A 23,871-nucleotide genomic window follows, 5' to 3' on the forward strand; every position below is an offset into this window, starting at 1 on the left:
TGCACCCACAGCTTTAGTGTCCATGGGGTCTTCTAGACCGAATGTTACTTGTTTTAAATGCGGACAGCCGGGACATTACAAGTCCCAATGCACTCAGGCTCAGGTAGCTCAAGTGATTTGTTTCAAGTATGGGCAGTCAGGGCATCACAAGTCCTAGTGTACTCAGATTCAGGTGGGATCTGGTGGATGTTTTGGGTATGGCCAATAAGGCCATAGGGTGAAAGATTGTCCACAGCGAGGAAGTGGTTTGGGTAGAGGTGGAGGTTCACAGCAGAGGCAAATGCAGTTTGCCACAGTTCAGTCAGGGTTTCGACCGCCACTACCACCTCAGCTATCTCAGCCAGCTATGCCAGCCCAGAGCTCTCGACCGGGTAGGGGAGCTTCTTCTAATGCACCCACTCAACAGTCTGGTTATCAGGCAGGCGGTTCTCAGAGGCAGAGGACCCAGGGTCGTGTGTTTGCACTCACTCCAGCCGAGCCACCATCCAGTCCTTCAGTTGTCAGGGGTACGTTTCTTGTGTCCCATTCTTGGGCTCGTGTGTTGTTTGATTCTGGTGCTTCCTATTCATTCATTGCTTCATCATTTGCATGGGCATTGGGTTTGGAGGTCAGTCAGTTAGACAGACAGCTTTGTGTTGACACGCCTATCGGGGGTTCAGTTGCTCTTAGTAGAGTTTGTAAGGGTTGTTCCATTACTATTGCCGGACGAGTACTGGAGTTCGATCTCATCCTTCTCGAGATGACAAGATTTGACGTCATTCTTGGGATGGATTGGTTGTCATCCTTCAGAGCTGTTATTGATTGCTTTAGGGGCAGAGTTTCAGTGTGTACCCGGATGGGGATTGTTTTTGCTTTGTGGGAGATCGATGTAATTCTCTCATTCCTGCGTTTTATGGTGTTAGAGGTCGGAATCGGCATACATTCTTCTTGGCTAGCCTTTTCGCCGATGATGATGTTGAGTTTTGTGGGGTTGATTATCCGGTGATTGTGCGCGATTTTCTGGATGTGTTTCCGGGGGATTTAACTGAGTTGCCTCCACACCGAGAGGTGGAGTTTGCTATTGATTTGATGCCTGGTACCGCGCCAATTTCTATGGCACCGTATCGTATGGCACCAATTGAATTAGAAGAATTGAAGAAGCAGCTTGATGAATTGAGAATGAAAGGCTTCATCCGACCGAGTGTGTCACCGTGGAGTGCACCGGTCTTGTTCTCTAAGAAGAAAGATGGTTCTTTGAGGTTGTGCATTGATTACTGGAAGTTGAATCATGCCACCATTAAGAACAAGTATCATTTGACAAGGATAGATGATTTGTTTGATCAGTTGAGGGAAGCCAGTTGTTTTTCGAAAATTGACTTAAGGTCAGGTTATTATGAGTTGCGGGTTAGAGAAGAGGATATTCCAAAGACCGTTTTTCGTACGCAGTATGGACATTATGAGTTTCTTGTCATGCCCTTTGGTTTGACTAACGCACCAGCGGCATTTATGGACTTGATGAACCGTGTCTTCTACGATTACTTAGATCAGTTTGTGATAGTTTTCGTGGATGATATTCTTGTGTATTCACGAACTCGGGAGGAGCATGAGGTCCATTTAAGTATAGTGTTGTAGATTTTACGGGAGCACCGTTTGTACGCCAAATATGAAAAGTGTGAGTTTTGGCTACAAGAGGTGAAGTTTTTGGGACATGTTGTCTCGAAAGGTGGGGTTTCAATTGATTCTTCAAAGATAGAGGCAGTTCTGAATTGGGAGCAACCCAAGAATGTCTTTGAGATCCAGAGTTTCCTTGGCCTAGCGGGGTATTATCGAAGATTTGTGAAGGATTTTTCCCGTTTGGCAGCTTCTATGACCAGATTAACCCAGAAAGGGATCAAGTTTGCATGGAATGAGGCCTGCGAGTCATCCTTTCAAGAGTTGAAAACAAGGTTGACTACGGCTCCAGTGTTGGTGATACCTGAGCGTGGCTTGGGTTACGTGATCTATTGTGACGCCTCATGTGATGGTTTGGGTTGTGTACTGATGCAAGATGGTAGAGTAGTGGCTTATGGGTCTCGACAGTTGAAGACTCACGAGAATAACCACCCTACTCATGACTTAGAGCTAGCAGCAGTCGTTTTTGCCTTGAAATGTTGGACATACTATTTGTATGGTGAGAGATTCGAGGTGTTCTCGGATCACAAAAGTCTCAAGTATCTTTTTTCCCAAAAGGACTTGAACAATAGACAAAGGCGATGGGTTGAGTTTTTAGAAGACTACAACTTTGATTTGCAGTATCATCCGGGTAAGGCAAATGTGGTAGCTGATGCTTTAAGCCGGAAATCTCATGGGATTTTAGCTAGTTTAGCCATTCAGAAGTGGAAGATGCTTGAAGATTTGGCTGAAATGGGATTGTATTGCTTTGATAATGATGATGGCAGTGAGTCAGCATTCTTATTTAGTCTCGTGGCTCAGCCCACTCTTGTTAGACGGGTGATTGAGTCACAGATACATGATTGGATGCCATTTACACCTTGATCTCCAGTGGCGAGACCGTAAAGGATTGGACCTTACATGTAGATGGAGGTCTACGGTTCAGGGGTTTGTTGGTTGTTCCCATAGTTTGTCGTGAGGACGTTTTACGGGATTTTCACACTTCCCGCTTTACAGTTCATTCGGGTAGTACCAAAATGTATCACAATCTAAGACGTCAGTATTGGTGGAATGGAATGAAGAAGGATGTTGCACAGTTTGTAACTAAGTGCCTTACCTGTTAGCAGGTGAAGGTCGAGCACCAGAGACTAGCTAGTTTATTGCAGCTATTGCCAGTAGCGCAGTGGAAATAGGAGGAGATAGCAATGGATTTTGTGACGGGTCTTCCTAGGTCACGGAGGGGAAATGAAGCCGTATGGGTCATTATCGATAGATTGACCAAGACGGCTCACTTTTTGCCTATTAAGGCAACAGATGATGCAGAGGCACTCGGTGTACTTTATGTGAAAGAGATTGTGAGATTGCATGGAGTTCCAGTGGCTATTGTGTCGGATAGGGATGCTAAGTTCACCTCGAAGTTCTAGGAAGGACTTCAAGCAGCGTTTGGCTCAGCGTTGCACCTTAGTACTGCATTCCATCCACAGACGGACGGCCAGTCGGAGCGTACCATCCAGATCTTGGAGGATATGCTTCGAGCCTGTTTACTTGACTTGGGTGGTAGTTGGGAGGATCATCTTCCACTTATTGAGTTTGCCTACAACAACAGTTATCAGGCGAGTATTTAGATGGCTCCATTTGAGGCGTTGTATGGTAGACCTTGTAGGTCTCCTGTCTGTTGGACTGAGGTGGGCGAGACAGTCGCCTTAGGACCCGACATTATACTCGAGACTACTGAGAAGATTAAGCTGATCAGACAGAGATTGCTTACAGCTCAGAGCCGACAGAAGAGTTATGCAGATAAGCGGAGCGACCGCTATCCTTTGAGGTGGGAGACCACGTTTTTCTTCGGGTTTCTCCAAGGAAGGGGTTGATGAGGTTCGGGAAGAGTGGCAAGTTGTCGCCACGATTTATTGGACCTTTTGAGATCTTAGACCTTGTAGGAAAGGTTGCCTATAGACTAACATTGCCACCACAGATGGACAGGGTTCATAATGTCTTTCATTTGTCGATGCTATGGAAGTACAAGACAGATCCGTCTCACATTTTGAGTTGGATTGATGTGGACATTGATGAGGATGTTTCCTACAAGGAGGGACCAGTTCAGATCCTTGACACACAGCAGAAGGTGTTCAGGAAAAAGACGATATCGTTGGTAAAGGTTCTTTAGAGGCATCACAGAGTTGAGGAGGCTACTTGGGAGCTCGAATAGTAGGTTCGCTCCAAGTATCCAGAGTTGTTTTCTCCCTCAGGTATGGCTTGATTTCAGGGACGAAATCTTTTAAAGTTAGGGAGAATGTAATAGTTATAATTCTATATGTATATGTACATATATATTAAAGTTATAAAATAATTCTTTTATTTCAAAAAGCAAGTGGGCCCCACCAATAAGTTAAAAGCATAACAAAAGGCTATAAGGCCATTTCGCAGATCATTAGCTCTCTACTGCATCATTCTCACCTCGGCAGTTTCTTCTTTTTTTTTTTTCTTTTTGCAAGTTCAAGACTTGATCTAACTTCACTCGATTGGAGTTTGGTAGAACCTTGTGAAGCAAAGTCAGAGAGTACGGCGAGATCTACGTGTGGGTACCAGCAATTTCAACTTTAGTGCTCTCTAGGGAGTTCGAAATTCTAGGGTTCTTGGGATCAAATTGGGGGTTTTCATCAATTTGAGGTAGGGGTGCTCTAATCCACTAATTCTTGGATTTCTTGTGAATTTCCCCTTTAAATTGACTTTAAGCATGCTTAATTTTAATTTTTTTTTGATTATATTTGTTAGGGTTATTTATGTTGATGGTGATAAATGTGCGTTGTGTGTTAAATGGCTTATTAGTATGATAATTTTTAACTTGTAAAGAAGTATGCTTAGTGTTGGTTTGTTTTCATGATCTCAATTGCTATAAAAAAATTTATGGTATAATTATGGAAATAAATTTGTGAATTATATATTTAAATTGCTATCAAAATGTGGGATGAGAAAATGAATTGTGTACTTTTAGTAATTTATTAATTTATTTGAATAAGTATGTGGGAGCATTATAGTGGAATTGATGAAATGAAACATGGAGCATTCATGCATCCATTGGGGAATAAATAAGGGGAAAAATATTTTAAAATAAATGAATTGTTCTTGGAAAAAAATATTTTTTAAAGGAGTTTGCGAAAACCGGACGCCTAGGAGGCGCCTAGTGGTCCGTGTTATTAGTGTAGTCTAGAATGAAGTATGGTTGAGCTAACTAGGCCGGATGCAACGCCTTGGAGGTGCCTTGTGGTCGTGGATAGTTAGTCAACCCTCCATTCGTGACGCCTTGAAGGTGCCTTGGGTCGGATTACACTAACGGTTTGTTTGTTGAAACGGAGTTGTTTTGGAAATGGGGAGCGACATATGCATAACATTGCACTTAATGGTATTTTAGTAAAATGGTGATGGTTGACATTTGTTACATATTTATTGTTGTGGTTGAGAATATGTATTCCTCATAGTATGACCCCATTTCTTTTTACCTCTTCCTTATGTAAATTCACGGAGTCATAAGAAGTGTGTCTTAGACACTTCCTACTGAGCTTATGCTCACCCCATTATTTTTAACATATTTCAGGACATGGAAAAGAGGTGGTGAACCACGATCCACCACGATTTTAGACGAGCACGGAGACCTATTTTATTTTTGCTATCTTTTGTATTAAAACTCTCTAATATTTTATAAATGTAATATTAATTAACTCGTAAAACTTTAGTTTAATTAGTATAATGTTGTAAGTTATGGACTTTTAATTCTAGCTACATTTTATGGACTGTAATTTGATGTAACTTAAGTGGGTTCCATGTTTGGATGAGATGGAGGAACGGGACTTTTGTATGTATGTAACCATTTTGGGAATGTAGTATAATATCTGAACTGTACGTTGGGACATGATAAGTTAGATTTAAGGTCCAGTGAGGCCATTACATTTATTTTTGTATTTCAATAGGTTGTTGAGGGACATTTTCTGCGAAGGTCATGCCAAATTTTTTATATATTTTTATTATTATTTTAGTATCTTTTCGGGTCGTTACAGGTTTACTGGTATTCAAGGCTAAAAGATGAGCAATCCAATTCACTGTTATTCTCGGAATGTTGACGATTAATCAATCATTTAAAAGGTATGAGATCTCTTTTTCCATACTTTCTCGATTTGATGAAAAATCACGTAGTTAAGATCCAGAAAATTTATATTCGCGTTTATTTTTCCTTTATAGGCGAGTATGGATTTAGATATTAAACCCATCGCAGATTACGGGACGAGTACGAGTTTTGAGAAACATCTATACCACCCCGCTCTTTATACTTTATTATATATATATATATATATATATATATATATATATATATATATATATCATTATTTTCATTGCATAGAATGTATAGATTTTATCAATTTATTTATATAGATAACCAAAAATAAATAAAAAATTAAAAACGGAGCTGGCCTGGTAAGGGCGGGCACGAGTATACGCATCTCTTACCGGGGTGGGTATGGATTTTGAAATTAAAACCCGTCGCGGGTACGAGGCAGGTATAGATTTGTCCATAATTATATGAATTTAGGCAAATCCGCTCCATACCCACCTCATTTTTCTTTTTCTCTCTATTTGTAAGATTTCAATCTGATTACATGTTTTTTTTTTTTTTTTTTTAATTTTATTTTAGATTTATAAAAAATAAAAATAAAAATTGACTTTTAGTTATTTTAACTACCCAAACTATTACATGCTAGTGTCATTTTAATGGAATTACCTGCAAATGAAAGGTGAAATTAAATAAATAAGTAAAAATGAAAAATGAAGCTAGTAGGATGACAGTAGGGTGGATGAAAAATGAAATTCTATGGTGAAATTAAAATATAAATATATATACAAAATTCAAGAACAAAATCGTGCGGGTTCGGATTCAAAGTGAATAATATCATATTATGTGGTGGAATAGGTCGACAACGTTAGTACATCACTCTATGTATATCACACTTCTCTTTTGTTCTATTTCTTTTTATGAAATAACTGAATTGTTCATGAAATTGCTTGCAAATCTATGGTGAAATTAAAATATAAATAAATATATATATATAAAAGAAGAAGACAAAGAGAAATAGGGATTACAATTTGTACCGCCCCACCAGAGCCCCGCTTTGCACTGGCCCTAGTGGTACGAGTATAAGAATTGTTTATGTAGGCGAGTTTGGATATAGATATTAAACTTGTAGCAGGTTACGAGGTGGGTATGGGTTTTGAGAAACATTTGTCCCGCCCGGCCCCGCTCTTTATTTTTAATATAATATTATATTAAAAATAAAGAGCGGGGCCGGGCGGGACAAATGTTTCTCAAAAGCTATTAAAAATGAAGAGCGGGGCCGGGCGGGACAAATGTTTCTCAAAACCCATACCCACCTCGTAACGATATATATTATATTAAAAATAAAGAGCGGGGCTGGACGGGACAAATGTTTCTCAAAACCCATACCCACCTCGTAACCTGGGACGAGTTTAATATCTAAATCCAAACTCGTCTTGTAATAGATATATGCACATTATCATTGTTTTCATTATATAGAATTTATAGATTTTATCAATTTATTTATTTAGATAACCAAAAAAAAAAAAAATTTGTAAACGGGGCTGGCCTGGGCAGGTCGGGCACAGGTACACGTATCTCATACCGGGGTGGGTATGGATTCTGAAATCAAAACCCATCGCGGGAATGAGAGTGGTATAAATTTGTCCAAATTAAATAAGACATGTACAAATTTAGGCAAATCGCCATCCTAAAGAGAGAGAATACTTGCCAAAACAAAAAATTAACGTTGAAAAGCATTTTTTCCTTTAGAACTTCCCAATACAAACGTAAAGTACCCATTCAAATTCAAGTCTATTAGTAACCCTGCTGCATAATCGACATTCAAAGCCCTTTGATCAAGTTAAAACCATGAAAGATTTCAACTCCAAATGTCATATCTATATATATATACACACACACACACACACCAGTTGCATGTTTGCTTGATGCATATATAAATACACCCCTCTCCCAGCATCTAATCTCCATTAATTGTGTTTTGACAACTTTATACTCTTTGCATATACGCTTATCACCAAGATGAAATATCCAAGTATTGTTGTAGCCATTATGGTACTACTTTTCCTTCTAAGCATCAAACCATATGAAGCTAGTAGGGTCCTGAATGAAGGGACAGTAGGGTTAGGGTTGATGAAAAATGAATATCTTTTGATGCAATTCCTGCAGAAAAGTCCAGCCGTCTTCCGGCACCAAACCCGGGCACCAGCAAGACTCCCAGCACCAGTACCATCAGAAAGAAGGGCTTTGCCGGCCATGCTATACCTCGTCATCCTCCTCCTGCTCCATACCCACAATGCGCTCATGGTTCTACTTGGTTAATAAATAATCCTGCAAGCTGCCATTAATAACAATCTCATGCACAGAACCTCATAAACATGCACAATGGCCACTGGACTAAATAAGACAGGAACAAACCAATTTGTAATATATATATATTTTTTTTCGTTCGGTTGTGGTGTGTTTTTGTGTACTCATGACAGAAGAATTGAAATAAAAAGAAGTGAATTGTGATTAAGTTTTTGTTTGTTATTAATTATGAGAAATTAATATTTTTTCTCATGTACAAAAGGTATTAACATATTACATATAAATTTCGTTTTTATTGAATTAATTATCAGTGTCAAATGTCCCAAAACTATTTAATAATTTTTTGTATAAAAAAGGATTGGACCAATTGGCATGCAGAACTGTAAACATATAATTTAAGACAGAAATAACGGGAGAATAAGTGTATATATATATATATATATATATATATAGAGAGAGAGAGAGAGAATCTAAAGTGTTACTCAAGAATTGACTCTAGAGGGGGGGTGAATAGAGTCAATGGCCAATTTTCGCAAATTATAGAAATACAATTTCTAATTAACAATATAACCTATTGTGCAATAATCAACATATGAAATCAAGATATGAAAGTAAACAATTTATAGCACAATTATAAAAGAGATAAGGGAAGAGAAATTGCAAACTATAACACGGCGATTTTTGCGAGGTTCGGAAAACTCCTACTCCTCGGCTCAAGATCCCTCTTGAGACTTCCCAATCCAATATAGCTTCTCCTTACGGGTGGAGAGCAAACCTTGATTAGAAGTAACTCCTTGCTAAGAGAAAACCTCTCTTAGTCTTCCTTTGGGTCACACCAACCCTTACAATATCCTTGCTAAGAGACCACCTCTCTTAGTTTTACATTGGCCACACCAGCCCTTACAATTTCTTTGCTAAGGGAAACTCTTCCTCTTAGTCTTACAGCAGATTTGTAGATAGAATTTGTAGTACAAGAAATCCTCTCAAGAACTGATACAAATCAAACCTCACAATAGAGTATATATGAAGTCAAGTGAAGCTCAAACTCTAAGTATGAAATGTATGAGAGATGATGAGAAAAAAATGCAGAACAAAAGCTCTGTATAATGGTAGAGCAAAAAGCTCTCTTGGGATGCACTTGAATGAATGTTCTTTAATGCTCTTTTAAGAAGTATAATAGAGCAGAAACTCTATGAAGATTAAGACAAGAGCAAAAGCCCTTTTGATCTTTATGCTTGATTGAATCTCTCAAAAATAGAATAAGCGTGAAATGAGAAAGAAGAATAGAAGATATGAGAACAACAGCTCTCTTTGATGCAATATAATGTCTCTCAACAATGATAGTTTATTTAGCATGCTAGCCCTCTGTATTTATAGAATTTTGAGACTCAATATAGCTGTTACAGGTTGTTGGGAAACATTTAATGAAAATAATTCCGTTGCAGTTCAAAACCCAGAAAGAGCCTGCTCTTAAAACAAGTGAGCCGTCTCTTTGTTCATTTATTCCTTAGAAAGAGCCTGCTCTGTAAAACAAGAGAGGCGGCTCCCTAGCTTTGAGAGCCTGCTCTATATTTCTTTGGAGCCTGCTCTTTGGTTGGAAACATTAGTCCTTCGTTAAAAAGCCTACTGGAATTGAAAAGAGCCTTCTCCTTTATTTCATGGAGCCTTCTCCATCTCATTGAGCCTTCTCTTTTATTTCATGGAGCCTTCTCCATCTCATTGAGCCTTCTCTAATTTTTCATTGAGCAGGCTCTATTAGCCTTAAGAGAGCTGGCTCTATTTCTTATAGAGGTGGCTCTTGCTTCATGAAGGCTACTGCTGAATTGGTTTGGACAGAAAAAGTTCATGACTTCAGATGGACATAACTCAGTCCATAAAACTCCAAATGAGGTGAAATTTGAGTCTAAATTTATTACCTTGAAGTAAGCTTTCTAATGCCACTACCCTTGCTCAAAAATTCTAAACACAGAAATGGTTATGGCCATTTTAGTGCAACCTGGTCAGAATTTTCGCAGAGCAGAATCAGTCATCTTGCGATGGTTATATCTCTCTCAATTCAAATCCTTTTTAGGTGAAATTTGAGTCTAAACTCAAGGGCTCGAAGTCAGCTTTCCAATGCCACTGACCTTGTGTAAAAATTCCAACTACACAAATAGTTATAGTAGTTTTAGTGCAAGCTGGTTTGAAATTTTCTAAGCTGAAAATAGCTTCTTTTGAGATATCCATCTTTCTAGCACCTAGGACTTTGATGAATGATTCAATTAAGTTCAAGGCCTATTTCTAAGAGTCTTAGGACATATGAAGATGATAAATTTCAAGTGCATTGTGTCCAAGAGTTATTTACCAAATTTTGGCAACAAAGGCTTTAAAGATGAAAAATTAATTCAATGCCTTTTCCTTTTCTTTTTAGAGACCAAAATAAGTATTGTGATTAATGTGCATGGTCCTAGCATTTCTAGCTTAAGTTGAGTTCTTTTAAAGCTTATGCAAGCTTGAACTAACTCATTCTTAGCAAAGACTTCATATGTTAAATATATGTGTATTGAAGTTCAAAGTCTATTGCTAATGATGTAGGAGCATATGATGTATGATATGCATGGTCCTATAGAGATGAGCTTCAAATGAATTCAAAAATACTTTGACATTAAATCTTAAGCTCTCACCATCTTATCTACCCCTTTTCTTCATTCTTGACCATGATCATTTAGGCTTGATGAAGATTTGTTTTCTTTCTTTGAAATGCTTGAATGATCTTTAAAGTTCGAGTTTTTCTTTAATTGAATATGCCTTTGATCTCTTGCAACTTTTAAGGCTTCCTTGAATCCATAGCTTGAGTATTTGTAATGCTTGGAATGAATCTTCTAGCTCAACATTGAGGATTGAATATTGATCAACTATATATCACTCAATGAAAACATTAGTACTTAAACATCATTAATGGTTTGTAATCATCAAAACATAAGATTGACCTTTAGATAAAATCCTTAGGCCAACATAAAGAATTGAAGACCTCTCTCTACACACACCGCAACAACACAACTCTACTTATTTTTTACATTAGTTCTCTCTCAGCTCCCTTCCCTTTAGATTTCTTCATTAATAAAATCCTTGTTTCAAGGTAGAAAAACCAGCTTAAGAAAATTAGGAAAAAAAAACACCAGCTTAAGAAGAATATTATTCCTTCAATTCGACATTTAATTGCCTAATCTTCTTGGCCATTTACAACCAAATAAAAATGAATTTTGTATTCTTCATTGTGTTCTTAGCAATGCTAGCTTTGGTACACCTGTGTTTACGATTGAAATTCAAGTATTATAAACAAACATATTTTGGCATGCCCAGTGGTGAGACAAATATTAAGGAACTGGGAAGACGTGAAAAAATAAAAAATAAAAAAAAAAACACCCAAAGCAAATCACTTTTATTTTTCTAGATCAATCCATTAAAGATAATACTGTAAATTTTTACACACAAATGTTACATGTGGAAATTGAAAAATCATTTTTTTTATGGGGACATTTAAGTATTTCGGTTGCCTCCTCATTAATGAGGAGAAACCTCTTACATAACATAAAGACAAAATGACCTGTGTTTTTTTTAAAAAAAATTTAAAATATGAATAAAAAGAATAATATATATATATATATATATATATATATATATATATATATATAGATAAAACTTTCTTTCTTAATTAAAATTAAAAAGGTACACATAACAGAATCAGGGATATCGGGTGGGGAATTTGTCCCACATCGAATACGAATAAAAAAGTGCATAACTATATAAGTTGGGTATTAGTCTCATTTACTAACTTAAACTTTTGAGTCAAATATTAATTCTACCTAACCCTAGTTCAACTATGTTTAAAAATTAGTTGATCGATTGAGGCATCCTCTAATTAACTAAGCACAAACTTACACATGTTTCTCCACTGTCACTAGTTCAACTCTTTTTTTTTAATATCTTAAAGGGGCGTTGATCTTTCAGCTTCAAATCCTTCTTAACACGCATTTTGAACACGAAATTGGAAGGAATACGGGTCGGGTCTTTGACTTAAGTAATCTCCGCAGATTTGATTACCATCGTTTTCGTAAAATTTGTCTCAGCTGCTATTCATTCTGGTCTCTTCTGACCTTTGAATTTTTTATTTTTTTTTACAAATACTTGACTGTTCAGTTATGGGACTTTCATTTGGTGGTTTTCTTTTTTTTTGGAATGATCTTTGTCTTTTTATTTTTATTTTTATTTTTATTTTATTAATTTATATTACAATGAATTTCCCAAAACAACCTAAATTGACTATAAAATGTTATCTCAAATATAGAAGCAATCAGGATACAGGAATCGGTGCACAGGCACAAACAAATAAATACAGTTCTGGGATGAGGCTTTGCAAGGCCTAGATTAACTATTACGCTGGGCATCGAAATTGTTAGAAATGGAGGCATTAAAAATATAAATTTTGGATGAGATTTTGAATAGATTTTGTTAAAAAAATTTTGTGAATCTATAGACGAGCGCGCTCCTCTCCTCAAATAGATGAACGTGGTATATTTACTTTCTCAAATCCGTTTCCGAGTGAATGAGTAATTAGCTCCAAAGTAGGTGTTTGATAAACCTAAATGAATTTGCAAAATGTGAGAAATGTTTGTCCCACATCTGAAAAATATTAAAACCAAAAGGCACCATGTGGCCTATATAAAACCTTATTGGGTTCATTCCAAAGTACTCCAATTCAGAATCATTTTCTCTAATTCTGAATTCTCTCCTTCCTCTCTCTTCTTCTATAAGGCTACGTTTGGTGTGCAGGAATGAAATGGAATATAACTTGAAATGAAAATGAGAATGGAATGAAATGAGTATTACCATTCTAATGTTTGGTGTGACATGGTGAATCGTCATGGAATGAAATAATTATTAGCATTCAATTGTTTGGTTGACTATCATTAAATCTGAAATGGAATGATTTTTTTCCTAAAAATACCCTTTTCATTACTTTTTAATAAAATCAATCTAATTAATATTCTGTCAGCACAATTTTATCTAAAAACGGGTTGAATACTTAACCTAAGAAGCTGATGTAAAGGCTAATATATATATATATATATATATATATATATGGTTGAAGGTCCTGTAACTTTTTGTCAATGGCAGCTCTGGGTATATTCAGCAGAGAGGAAATGTGAACGACCTTTACTACATCTAATAAAAAAGCTCGAGAAACGTAAAAAATGAAATGTGAAAGATTTTTGGTCTATACAAAATATTTTTTCCTTATTGGAATGTGATGAAGGGTTTATTGGGAATATTACAAAAATATTTAATCTTACTATGGAATGGAATGGCCATTCCATAGGTTTAGTAATGGAATGGATTTTCATTCCCTGGAATGAATTTTCATTCCATTGGAATGGTCATTTCATTTCATTCATGCACACCAAACAAATGAATGGTTGGAATGGGCATTTCATTCCATTTTATTCCTACAAGCCAAACGTAGCATAAGTGTCTGTGGGTACGAGCCCTTATTTTTGGGTTTGAGCCTTAGTCACCCCTAGTCTAAGTTTAGTCAGTCACTCTGAGTCCGAATTTGAGTTAGAGAGTACTATACTGAGCTGGTTCGCCTATTCCTTTGATTTATAGTACTGCTACCGAAAGAAGTAAAAATCGTTCTATCTTGGGAGATAGACGCCCACTACAACAAATTTGGGTTTTTGCCACGAAATTTTTTGCCACGCGTAAAATTTTGTGGCAAAAAGTATCTTTTGGCCACAAAATTAACTTCTTGTGGCTAATATATGAATGTTTGCCACGGAGTAAATTTTTCATGGCAAATACTAGTTCTTGCCACGAATATTAGGGACAACCTAAAAACTTTTGGTAAAATGTCAATTTTGCCATGCTGAATTAGAGACGACATAAAAAGTTGTGGTAAAATGCTATTTGTGCCACAAATAAAAATTCGTGGCAATTATATGTTTCTTTTGCCACGTATATATTTTCGTGGCAAATCGCTTTACAATTTGCCATGATGTTATTCTTGTGGCAAAAATATTTTTTTGGCACGAAGTTTTTTTTCCCGTGGCTAAAAGATAGATTCTGCCACGAATTATCAATTGTGGCTATGACATGGTCTATTGCCACGTAACTATTTTCGTGGCAAATTTATTAGTAATTCGCAACGATGATTTATTCGTGGCAAATAGTATCTTTTGTCACGAATTTTCAATCCTTGTGGCGAAATGCCATTTTTTGCAACGAATTTATTTTCGTGGCAATTAGGAACTATTTTGCCACGCAATCCATAACTTTGTTGACTATTATTAATTAATTATTTATTTAGTTTTTGTAATTCCTTAAATAAGGGGTCTACAACACCAAATTCCTAAAAAAATTAATTAATTATTAATAAACTCCAAAATGGCATCTCCTTTAAATTTGACCATTTTTAAATACCACTCCTTGTCATACAGAAAAGATAAAAAAAAAAAAATACCAAACATTCTTATATTGAATTTAAATTAATCATTATCTTTATATATATAAATCCATAGTGTAATATTTTTAAGTAATTAAAAATTAAAGATATAATAAAAAATATAGATCATATACCAAATCTTGAATAAATTTACAACTACAAAATTTTACTTCTATTTAGTAAGGGTATAAATAAAAGATTTAGTGATTTAGGAATTAAATGGAATAAAAGATATTAGGACTTGATTATAATTTTTTCTTTTCATTACAAGTAATTTCATGATTTTAATTTTTAATTATAGATATAAATCCATTAATATAGTCAAATAATGGAACATAGTAATCCCACCTATGTATTTTTTAGTCATTAAACAGGGTAAAAGGGCATAGGCTGGGCGCTTGGCATGACACTGGATTAAAGTATAAGTCTGACTTTGATATCAAATGTAACAGGCCAAGTACGTGCTTCGCGATCTGACCCAAAAGATGTGGCTAACATACAACCCATATATACCAATTTACTTTCCCATCTGGATCCGATGTAGAACAAATCTTCCCTTATAACATTATACTATAACGTGCCCGGTGCTTCGTATTCTGACTAAAAAGCTGAAGTTATTAGATATGACTAACACTCAGCCCATATGTACTCATTTATTTCAGTTTTCTAATTAATAGATAATGAATAAACTTAAATTGGTGTCACTGAGAAGAAGACTTAAGGTATGTACTCTATTAGACATAATGAACGAAACCAAATATAAATGTATGTAAAAATATTAATAAATCAAATGTAACATAATAATTCCACACACATATGTTTATTTAACAATTTTATTGATCAATCGACGAAAAATAGTACAATAACAATAAAAATTTTAATTAAGAGATAATGAATGATACTTATATTACTGTCAATAGAGAGAAATACTAAACGATGTAGCCTAGTGGTACTCGCTAACCTTTTAAAGTGTTTCAAGTCTCAATGGGAGTCGATGGGTATGTACATAAGTATGTTTCTTAGCATGAACAAAAAGAGAATGTTTCCAATTGGAAAAGTAATGTGCAAATAAGGTACAATCATGAAGCGACACGTGACTTCATCAAAGGAAGCCATTTGGTACAAGTAATTACGTAAGGACACGTGTTAGCCAAAGAGGGAAGCAGTTCCTGTTGGGAATATTTTTATAAAAACAAAATTATATTATATTAATTATGGTTTAATGGGATTTTATTCCACTAATTAAATTATACTTATGGTGTATATTATTTTAATTATAATTTCTATCACAAATTTTACTCCCTATATATATATATATATATATATATATATATATATATATATAAGGATAATACTTCAGTCCTGGCCATCAAGACAAATTTTGTCCTGCATACTAACGTGTCCTAATAAGAGGTTGATACCTATTTTAAACTTAAAAAAAAAAAAAATACAAAACATGGATTATACTCATTTTTTTAGTGTAAAACCCAACATGTCTATTTTTTTTTTTTTTCCCTCTTTTTGGTCCCATCTGTGTATCTGTCATCCACATATTTCTTTTCCTTTAGCTTTGACCACCAATCATTCCAAATCCTAATATTGAATGTATCTTCTCTTAATTCTGTTTTTAGAAAACAACTCATGAAAAATTGTCTTTCCTACCTTTTTATGTTATTTTAAATTTTTTTAAGATAGAAAACTATTCTTAAAAAAAATTGAACTAACTATTTATATTTCTCCCTTTTCAAAATCTACCTCAAATTTTCATGGGCAAATATAATGTTTTAACATATCTGTTTGAAGAAAATAAATCAATCCTTGCTAAGATGAAATTAAAATCCAGTTTGAAGCGGAGAGGTAGAGGTCCTAGTAAGGAAGATTAGGTTTGTAATGATTGACGGCTGGAGCTAAGGGAAAAAAAAAAGATGCAAAGACAAAGTGAGATACTGAAATAAATGAGAATATTAGGTTTGAAAAAAATCTATTTATGTAAAAATTAGTTTTTTAATAAACATTTTGCAAGAAATTCTTCATATTTTGTCACCTAAAAATATAAAATTCCAGCCTTAATTAATTTATTAAATAAATAAAATAAAATATTATTTTATTTTATAAATAGATGAATATTTTTTATTAAAGTAAAAAGCAATTCTATTTATATGAAAAAAATTAGTTTTTTAATAAACACTTCGCAAGAAATTCTTTATATTTTGTTCCAAAAACCTAAAAAAAATTAAAATTCCCGCCCCTTAGGCCTCGCGCGCTAGCTAAATTAATTAAAATTCCCGCCCCTTAACCCAACCTTTAATTGTTTTGGTATTGCTGCCCCTTTCTTCGCCAAACATAACCTTCTCTCTATTAACAGAACTCAAGCCCTAGTTTTCTATTCGATTCCTACTTCGACGATGGACTTTTCAATATATCCCAGCCTCTCTCTATCTTATCTCATATATAGATTACGGAAGACGATTCAGACCGAATCTCTCGCTCCACCTTCACTCACAATCACTTCATGAGCGCACAACCGTCATCGGCTACTTCTTCATCACCATAGACGACCGAAGTTAATGCTAGGCTTCCATTTTGTAAGTAAAAAATTTGAGAACTTCTTTAGGGTTTTATGTATTAATCATACATGTTTTCAAGATATATGCTATCAAGAGATGCCTAATGTTTTTTATTTTTAATTTTGGCAGTGAGTTTTGGTGTTGCTGCTCCTGGTATGTCTATATCTAATCTTTAACGGTCTACTACTGGGGATTTGATCCATCCGCTCTTTACGTCAATATTTCACTCGACCTCTCTATAACTAGTAAGAACTCTCACCTCTATTGGGGATTTGATTTACAATCAGGGGATTTTGAAGTTTTAATTTTGTATTTAGGGTTTCAAGAATGAATTTGGGTCTATCTTGATTTTTTTCATGTGAATTTGTTTTGTGCGCTTCAATTGCAAATTTTTTTTGTTTTGGATAGATTTTTAAGAATAATTTATATGAGTTGAAAATCTGATATATGTTGAGAGTTTTGAACATTTGATATATCCTTTGGTTTTCTGCCAATATGTTGCAGGTTTTAAGATTTTTCTCCCTTTAGAAATACAATATTTTTGGTCCACCTAAATCTCTCTGGATCTGCGGGACACAACCCCATTGTCTTCATTGACTCATTTTCAACATATGCTTATTGCATGATTAGTCTAAATGTTTGTGCTTTTGCATATTGATTTGAAATTCTGTACTTGTAAGAATGCTTAAGATGCATCATCAGATATTATTAATTAAGTAAATAGTGGCATAATGGTTCCATATAAAGCCTATAAGTAGTAACAATTAATGTATATAATAGATCAATTTTTGAATAATAAAACAAACTGCAGATAATATTAGCTAGTCATGAGGTAGAACTAGAAGTGCACTATTATGTTAGAAGAGGCCTATTACTTGCTAAGTAAAAAATTACCATGTGAGTACTGATACTATGTTGTTTTTGTTTCCATTTCCCATGCCTTCCACTTCCTCATCTACAATTCATTGCTAGAAACTCAATGTATATTTATATACACACACATACATAAGTATACGCGCGTAAAATTTATATACTTACTGATACACGTGTATATATATATAGAGAGAGAGAGGGGGAGAGAGAGAGTTTAATAATATACCTTTAATCTGCCTAAAGCCAAGGTGATTATAGAATAAAGTAGATGGAAAACTGCTAACACGAAGATGAATATGTGCAGTTGGTGGATGCCATAAGTGGAGACAAATGGACTTTATCCTGTTTAAAGTCAACACAAACTTACTTCATTAATAAGTAAAAAAACACATAATTCATTAACAACTAATTTCAATGTTGTTTAATTGTCGTTAGTCAAAATTTTCAACTAGATTGATCAATTTATTCTTCGAACATACATAATCTTCTAGATTCCAATAACTAAGTGACAAGTAAGTACAAACTAAATTATTGTAACATTAGGATTTTGATTACGGATGCAATAATAATAATATAAAAAAAAAAAAAAGAAAAAAAAAGGGGGGATTATCGACCATGCCTTAATTGCGCATTTGTCATATTTGGCAGCAGCTAAAACACGTCTATCACTCCCATCGGAGTCCAGAAGTTCGAGAAGCTTTCTCCGGTATTGATCACCAGAGTCTTTATTTTAGTCGAACTTGCTCTCTTGCTTCTTATTACATGGATGCCAAGTAGCTCCAGTGGACTTTGGTACACAGATATCTGAAATGGGACCTTGTCCTACTGTTAGGAACAATGATATAAATCCCAGCAACATAAGCTTTGTTCACAAAGAGAGAGTGTGAGAAGGTTTTACACAAGCGCAAATCAGCAGTGAGTGGAAACTTTTTGGTTACTGGAGGCTTAACCTTTCAAGGAGAACTTACTTGTAAGGTGAGTTTATAAATGTGCAATTGTCTATAACTTTTTTATTTTTGTTTCTTTGAGGGTGGGGTGGGAGAAGAAAAAGAGGAGAAGATTTCTGTGATGCATCAATACAAGGCTATTGATTAATTTTTCATTAGTTAAGTTTTTGTCTCGGAATGGTTGTTGGTTGATTAAAAATAAAGTTAGTAACTTCTTACTTAGTGTAATGAATAGCCAAATAGTCAAAAATCGAGACTTGAGTTATTAAAACTCATGGTCTAATTCTCCACCTAATAGAAATTGTAAGTTATTAAGAAGTGACAAGCTTATAAAAAAGTAATATGATCAATTTTGTTTCACAAAGTAGATATTCTTACTTAATGTTGATTTTTCAAAATCTTAATAATATTTTGTCTTCTGTATTTATATTATTCCTTAACCTCTAGAAGTTGAATAATCTTTTCTATTGGTATTTTTATTCTCTTTTTCTTTCATGTAATATATTTTATAAATTCAGCTTCGGATTCTTTTTTTATTTTTTATTTTTTATTGTTTTTTGACATAGGTACTAATTGTATTTTAATCATCGTTGGTTTTGCAGATTGTTGGATGGGCTCATGTTACAAGAATTCAAGCTCTTTTTGTTTAAGATGGTTTAAGTATTTTATGTCCAGGTCTTTGAACCCTTTGTTTAGGAATCTATAGCTCATTTTTGTCTAAGATCTTGAAACATTTTATTTAAGATACTAGCTTGTTTTGGCCCAAATTATTGGAGTTGAATTGTTTTAGAAGCTAAGACTCATTTTGTTATGCGATGGACTTTAAACAATACATTTTTTGGTTGGTGTAACTTATGCAATATCAAGTATTCATTTGTTTGCATAATCGTGTTGATGTGATAATTTTTTTTTTATATATTATTTCTTTTGTTTATAATATTAATAATTTATAGGTTTGTCATAAATTTTTATTGTGCCACGATAAAATATGTATTCTATTTTTGGTATTTGTCACAATATATATTTTTGGTTATTAAATTAAATTTTATTTTATTAATAATAGAATAGCCACGGATAAATTTCGTAGCCTATTTTGGATAGTTGCCATGACATATACTCGTGGATAATTATAATTAGAGCCACGAATAAACTTTGTGGCCTATTTTTGATATTTGTCACGACATATATTCGTGGGCAATTAAATTTATAGCCACGAATAAATTCCGTGGGGGAAAAGATTTATTTTACCACGATAAATATTTTCGTTGCAAAAGGATTGAATTAGCGACGATGAATTCCTATATCGGGATTGCTACCTGCCACGAAAGTATAATATTTTAGCCATGAGATAGCTTGTGGCAATAGAAGGTATTTTACCACGAGTTCAAATTTGTGGCAAAAGTTTCACATTTTGCCATGAAAATTTTTAGTCGTGGTTATTGGCATTCTGTGACGGGATTACACCCACGATCGAGTCACAAGCTGTTCCTCGTGGCTAAAAGGATTTCGCCACGAAATTTGAAAGTTTTGTCACGAAGTGTCTTGTGGCAAGAACCCTAATTTGTGGTAGTGGCCATTGAGTCCATTCACCATAGCGGGGTGAATCTGTTTTAAGAACATAGAATCAAATTCTAGCCTAGACTTCTAATTAAGTTCTTTTATCTTATAGTTTTATTTTATTATATTAAATTATATATTATAAGTAATTATATATTTATAGATTATTATTTTATAATAATAATTATATTTATATACATTATATTTTCAGATAATATTTAAATAAATAATACTTTAATGTATGGTATAGTTATACTACATATTTTTGGAATACAATCTTAAGATAAATTCGGCTTATACTAGAGATAGATGCTACTGAGTCCGTTAAAACCATAGCAGGGTGAATTTGTCTTAAAGATATAAAATCAAATTCTAGCCTCGACTTCTAATCAGGTTCTTTTATCTTATAGTTTTATTTTATTATATTAAACTATATATTATAAGTAATTATATATTTATAGATTATTATTTTATAATAATAATTATATTTATATACATTATATTTTCAGATAATATTTAAATAAATAATACTATAGTATATGGTATAGTTATACCACATATTTTTGGAATATAATCTTAAGACATATTTGGCTTATACTATAATTTAATTATTTAACTATTGTTGTTATCTTATTTCTGTAAATTTGACTTAACTATGGTATATATATTTAATATATATAAGACGAATGGCAAGTACAAGTACTACTATGCCTAATGTTCCCGTCAGTCATGAGGAGAAGCCCGAAAAATTTAATGGGGCGGAGTTTAAAATGTGGCAACAGAAAATAATGTTCTACCTTACAACATAAAATCTGTGCCAACCAGAGGTGAGAAAAAAGTATTTTATTACTTTTATTGATGATTGCACAAGATATTGTTATATATACTTGTTAAGAAGTAAAGATGAAGTCTTGGAAATGTTTAAACATTACAAGAATGAGGCTGAGAATCAACTTGGCAAAAATATAAAGGTGTTTAGAAGTGATAGAAGTGGTGAATACGAAGCACCATTCGCTGACATTTGCTCAGAACATGGTATTATTCATCAAACTATAACTCCTTATTCACATCAACAGAACGGTGTTACTGAATGCAAAAACCGTACCTTAAAAGAAATGATGAATGTTATATTCATAAGTTCTGGTTTAACAAAGAATTTGTGGGGGGAAGCTTTCTTTTCTGCTAATTATGTTCTCAACAAAATACCTCAAAAAAAAAAAAAAAAAAAAAATATGTGACACCTTATGAATTATGAAAAGGCCAAAAACCTTCCTATAAATTCTTAATAGTGTGGGAGTGTTTAACTAAGGTTGTGGTTCCTACTCTTAAGAAAGTTAAGATAGGATCAAAAACTTTTGATGGTATTTTCATAGGCTACATGTGCACAGAATAATAATGCATATCGTTTTCCTTATGCATAAATCAGACATTCTTGACATCCATATCAATACAATTATTAAGTTAAGGAATACTTGTTTCTTTGAAGATATATTTCCTTGTAAAAATCCTCTTAAAAAAAATCATGATATTGCTAATAGAAATATACAAGAAAATATAGATCAAGAGTCTCTATAGGATGAAAATAAGGAAGAACCTAGAAGTAGTAAAAGAGTTAGAACGTCTAAGTCATTTGGTCCTGATTTTCTGACGTATATATTGGAGAATGAGCCACAAAGTTATAAGGAAGTTATGTCTTCTCTTGAAACTCCTTTATAGAAAGAAGTCATAAATAGTGAAATTGAATCCATCATGCAAAATCGTACTTAGGAGTTGGCAGATCTTCCTCCTAGTACTAAACCTTTAGGGTATAAGTGGATTTTCCAGAGGAAGATGAAGCTTGATGGTTCAATATATAAATATAAAGCTATGCTTATTGCTAAGGGATACAGGCAAGAAGAATGCTTGGATTATTTTTATACATATTCACCAGTCAGAAGAATAACATCCATTAGATTGTTACTAGCTATTGCGGCATTGCGAAATTTAGAAATACAGTAAATAGATATTAAGACTGCATTCTTGAATGGTGAATTAGAGGAGTAAATCTATATGGAACAACCTGAAGGTTTTATTGTCCCAGGAAAAGAAAAGAAAGTGTGCAAACTTATAAAATCCTTATATGGATTAAAACAAGCACCTAAATAATGGCATGAAAAATTTGACAAAGTGATGTTGTCAAATGGTTTTAGAATTAATGAGTGTGATAAATGTGTTTATGTGAAAAACACTTAAAATGGATATGTCATTGTGTGCCTATATGTGGATGATATGCTAATAATGGGTAGTAATGATGTTATAATCAAAACTACTAAAAAGATATTGACCAAAAACTTCGATATAAAAGATTTAGGCATAGCTAATGTCATACTAGGAATTAAGATTTCTAGAACATCAGATGGTCTAGTATTATCTCAATCTCACTATATTGAGAAAATATTTGAAAAGTTTAATAAAAAAGATAGTAGTCTTGTAAAGACTCTTGTTGATGTAAATCTTCATTTGTCGAAAAATACTAGTCCTAACATAACAGAACTTGAGTATTCTAGCATTATAGGAAGCTTAATGTATTTGATGAATTGCACACGACCAGACATAGCATACTCAGTTAATAAATTGAGTAAATATACAAGTAATCCAGGAAAGAACCATTGCACTGTAATAATCAGGATTCTAAGATATTTAAGATATACCATAAGTTATGGATTACATTATTCTAGATATCTAGTAGTACTTGAAAGATATAGTGATGCTAATTGGATATCAGATACGAAGGATTCTAAATCCACCAGTGGCTATGTCTTTACTATTGGAGGAAGTGCCATATCTTAGAAATCTTCAAAACAGACTTGTATTGCCAGATCCACTATGGAATCTAAATTTATTGCTTTAGATAAAGTTGGTGAAGAAGCTGAGTGGCTTCGTAATTTCTTAGATGATATTCCAAATTGGCCTAAACCTGTGCCCGCTATGTGTATACATTAAGATAGTCAATCAGTAATTGGAAGGGCATAAAGTAATATGTATAACGGTAAGTCTCGACATATACGTCGACGACACAATACTGTTAAACAATTGCTCTCAAATGGGATAATCTCAATAGATTATATCAGGTCAAAAGATAATTTAGCGGATCCGTTTTCAAAAGGTTTAACAAGAGAGTAAGTGTATAGTTCATCGAGAGGAATGGGATTAAAGCCGAAAGCTAAAAAGTCGTCTTAATGGAAACCCAACCTAGTTGACTGGATTTCCCAAGATCTAGGTTCAAAGGGACAACTGAAATTTTGAATGGCTCACCAGAAGCACTGAGAAGATTTAATCTTCAACCCATTACTATAGTGAGACAGTGTTACCTACATCGATGAGTAGGAAATGCAATGCTTTTAATGACTCTTATACTTTGAA

The 23,871-nt window shown here is 34.0% G+C and overlaps 1 long non-coding RNA gene across 1 annotated transcript; it reads left to right on the top strand.

The window, feature by feature from the left end:
• The first annotated feature begins 16,623 nt into the window (after positions 1 to 16,623).
• LOC132310225 (uncharacterized) lies at positions 16,624 to 19,986 on the top strand. Its single transcript, XR_009482578.1, has 3 exons — positions 16,624 to 17,110; positions 17,222 to 17,337; positions 19,515 to 19,986. It is a non-coding gene; the product is annotated as an uncharacterized LOC132310225 (long non-coding RNA).
• The last annotated feature ends 3,885 nt before the right edge of the window (positions 19,987 to 23,871 follow it).

This window comes from Cornus florida, unplaced genomic scaffold (genome assembly GCF_030987335.1).
Source record: "Cornus florida cultivar Cherokee Brave unplaced genomic scaffold, ASM3098733v1 CherokeeBrave_3.0.0_Hap2_Chr05, whole genome shotgun sequence".
NCBI classification, from domain to species: Eukaryota; Viridiplantae; Streptophyta; class Magnoliopsida; order Cornales; family Cornaceae; genus Cornus; species Cornus florida.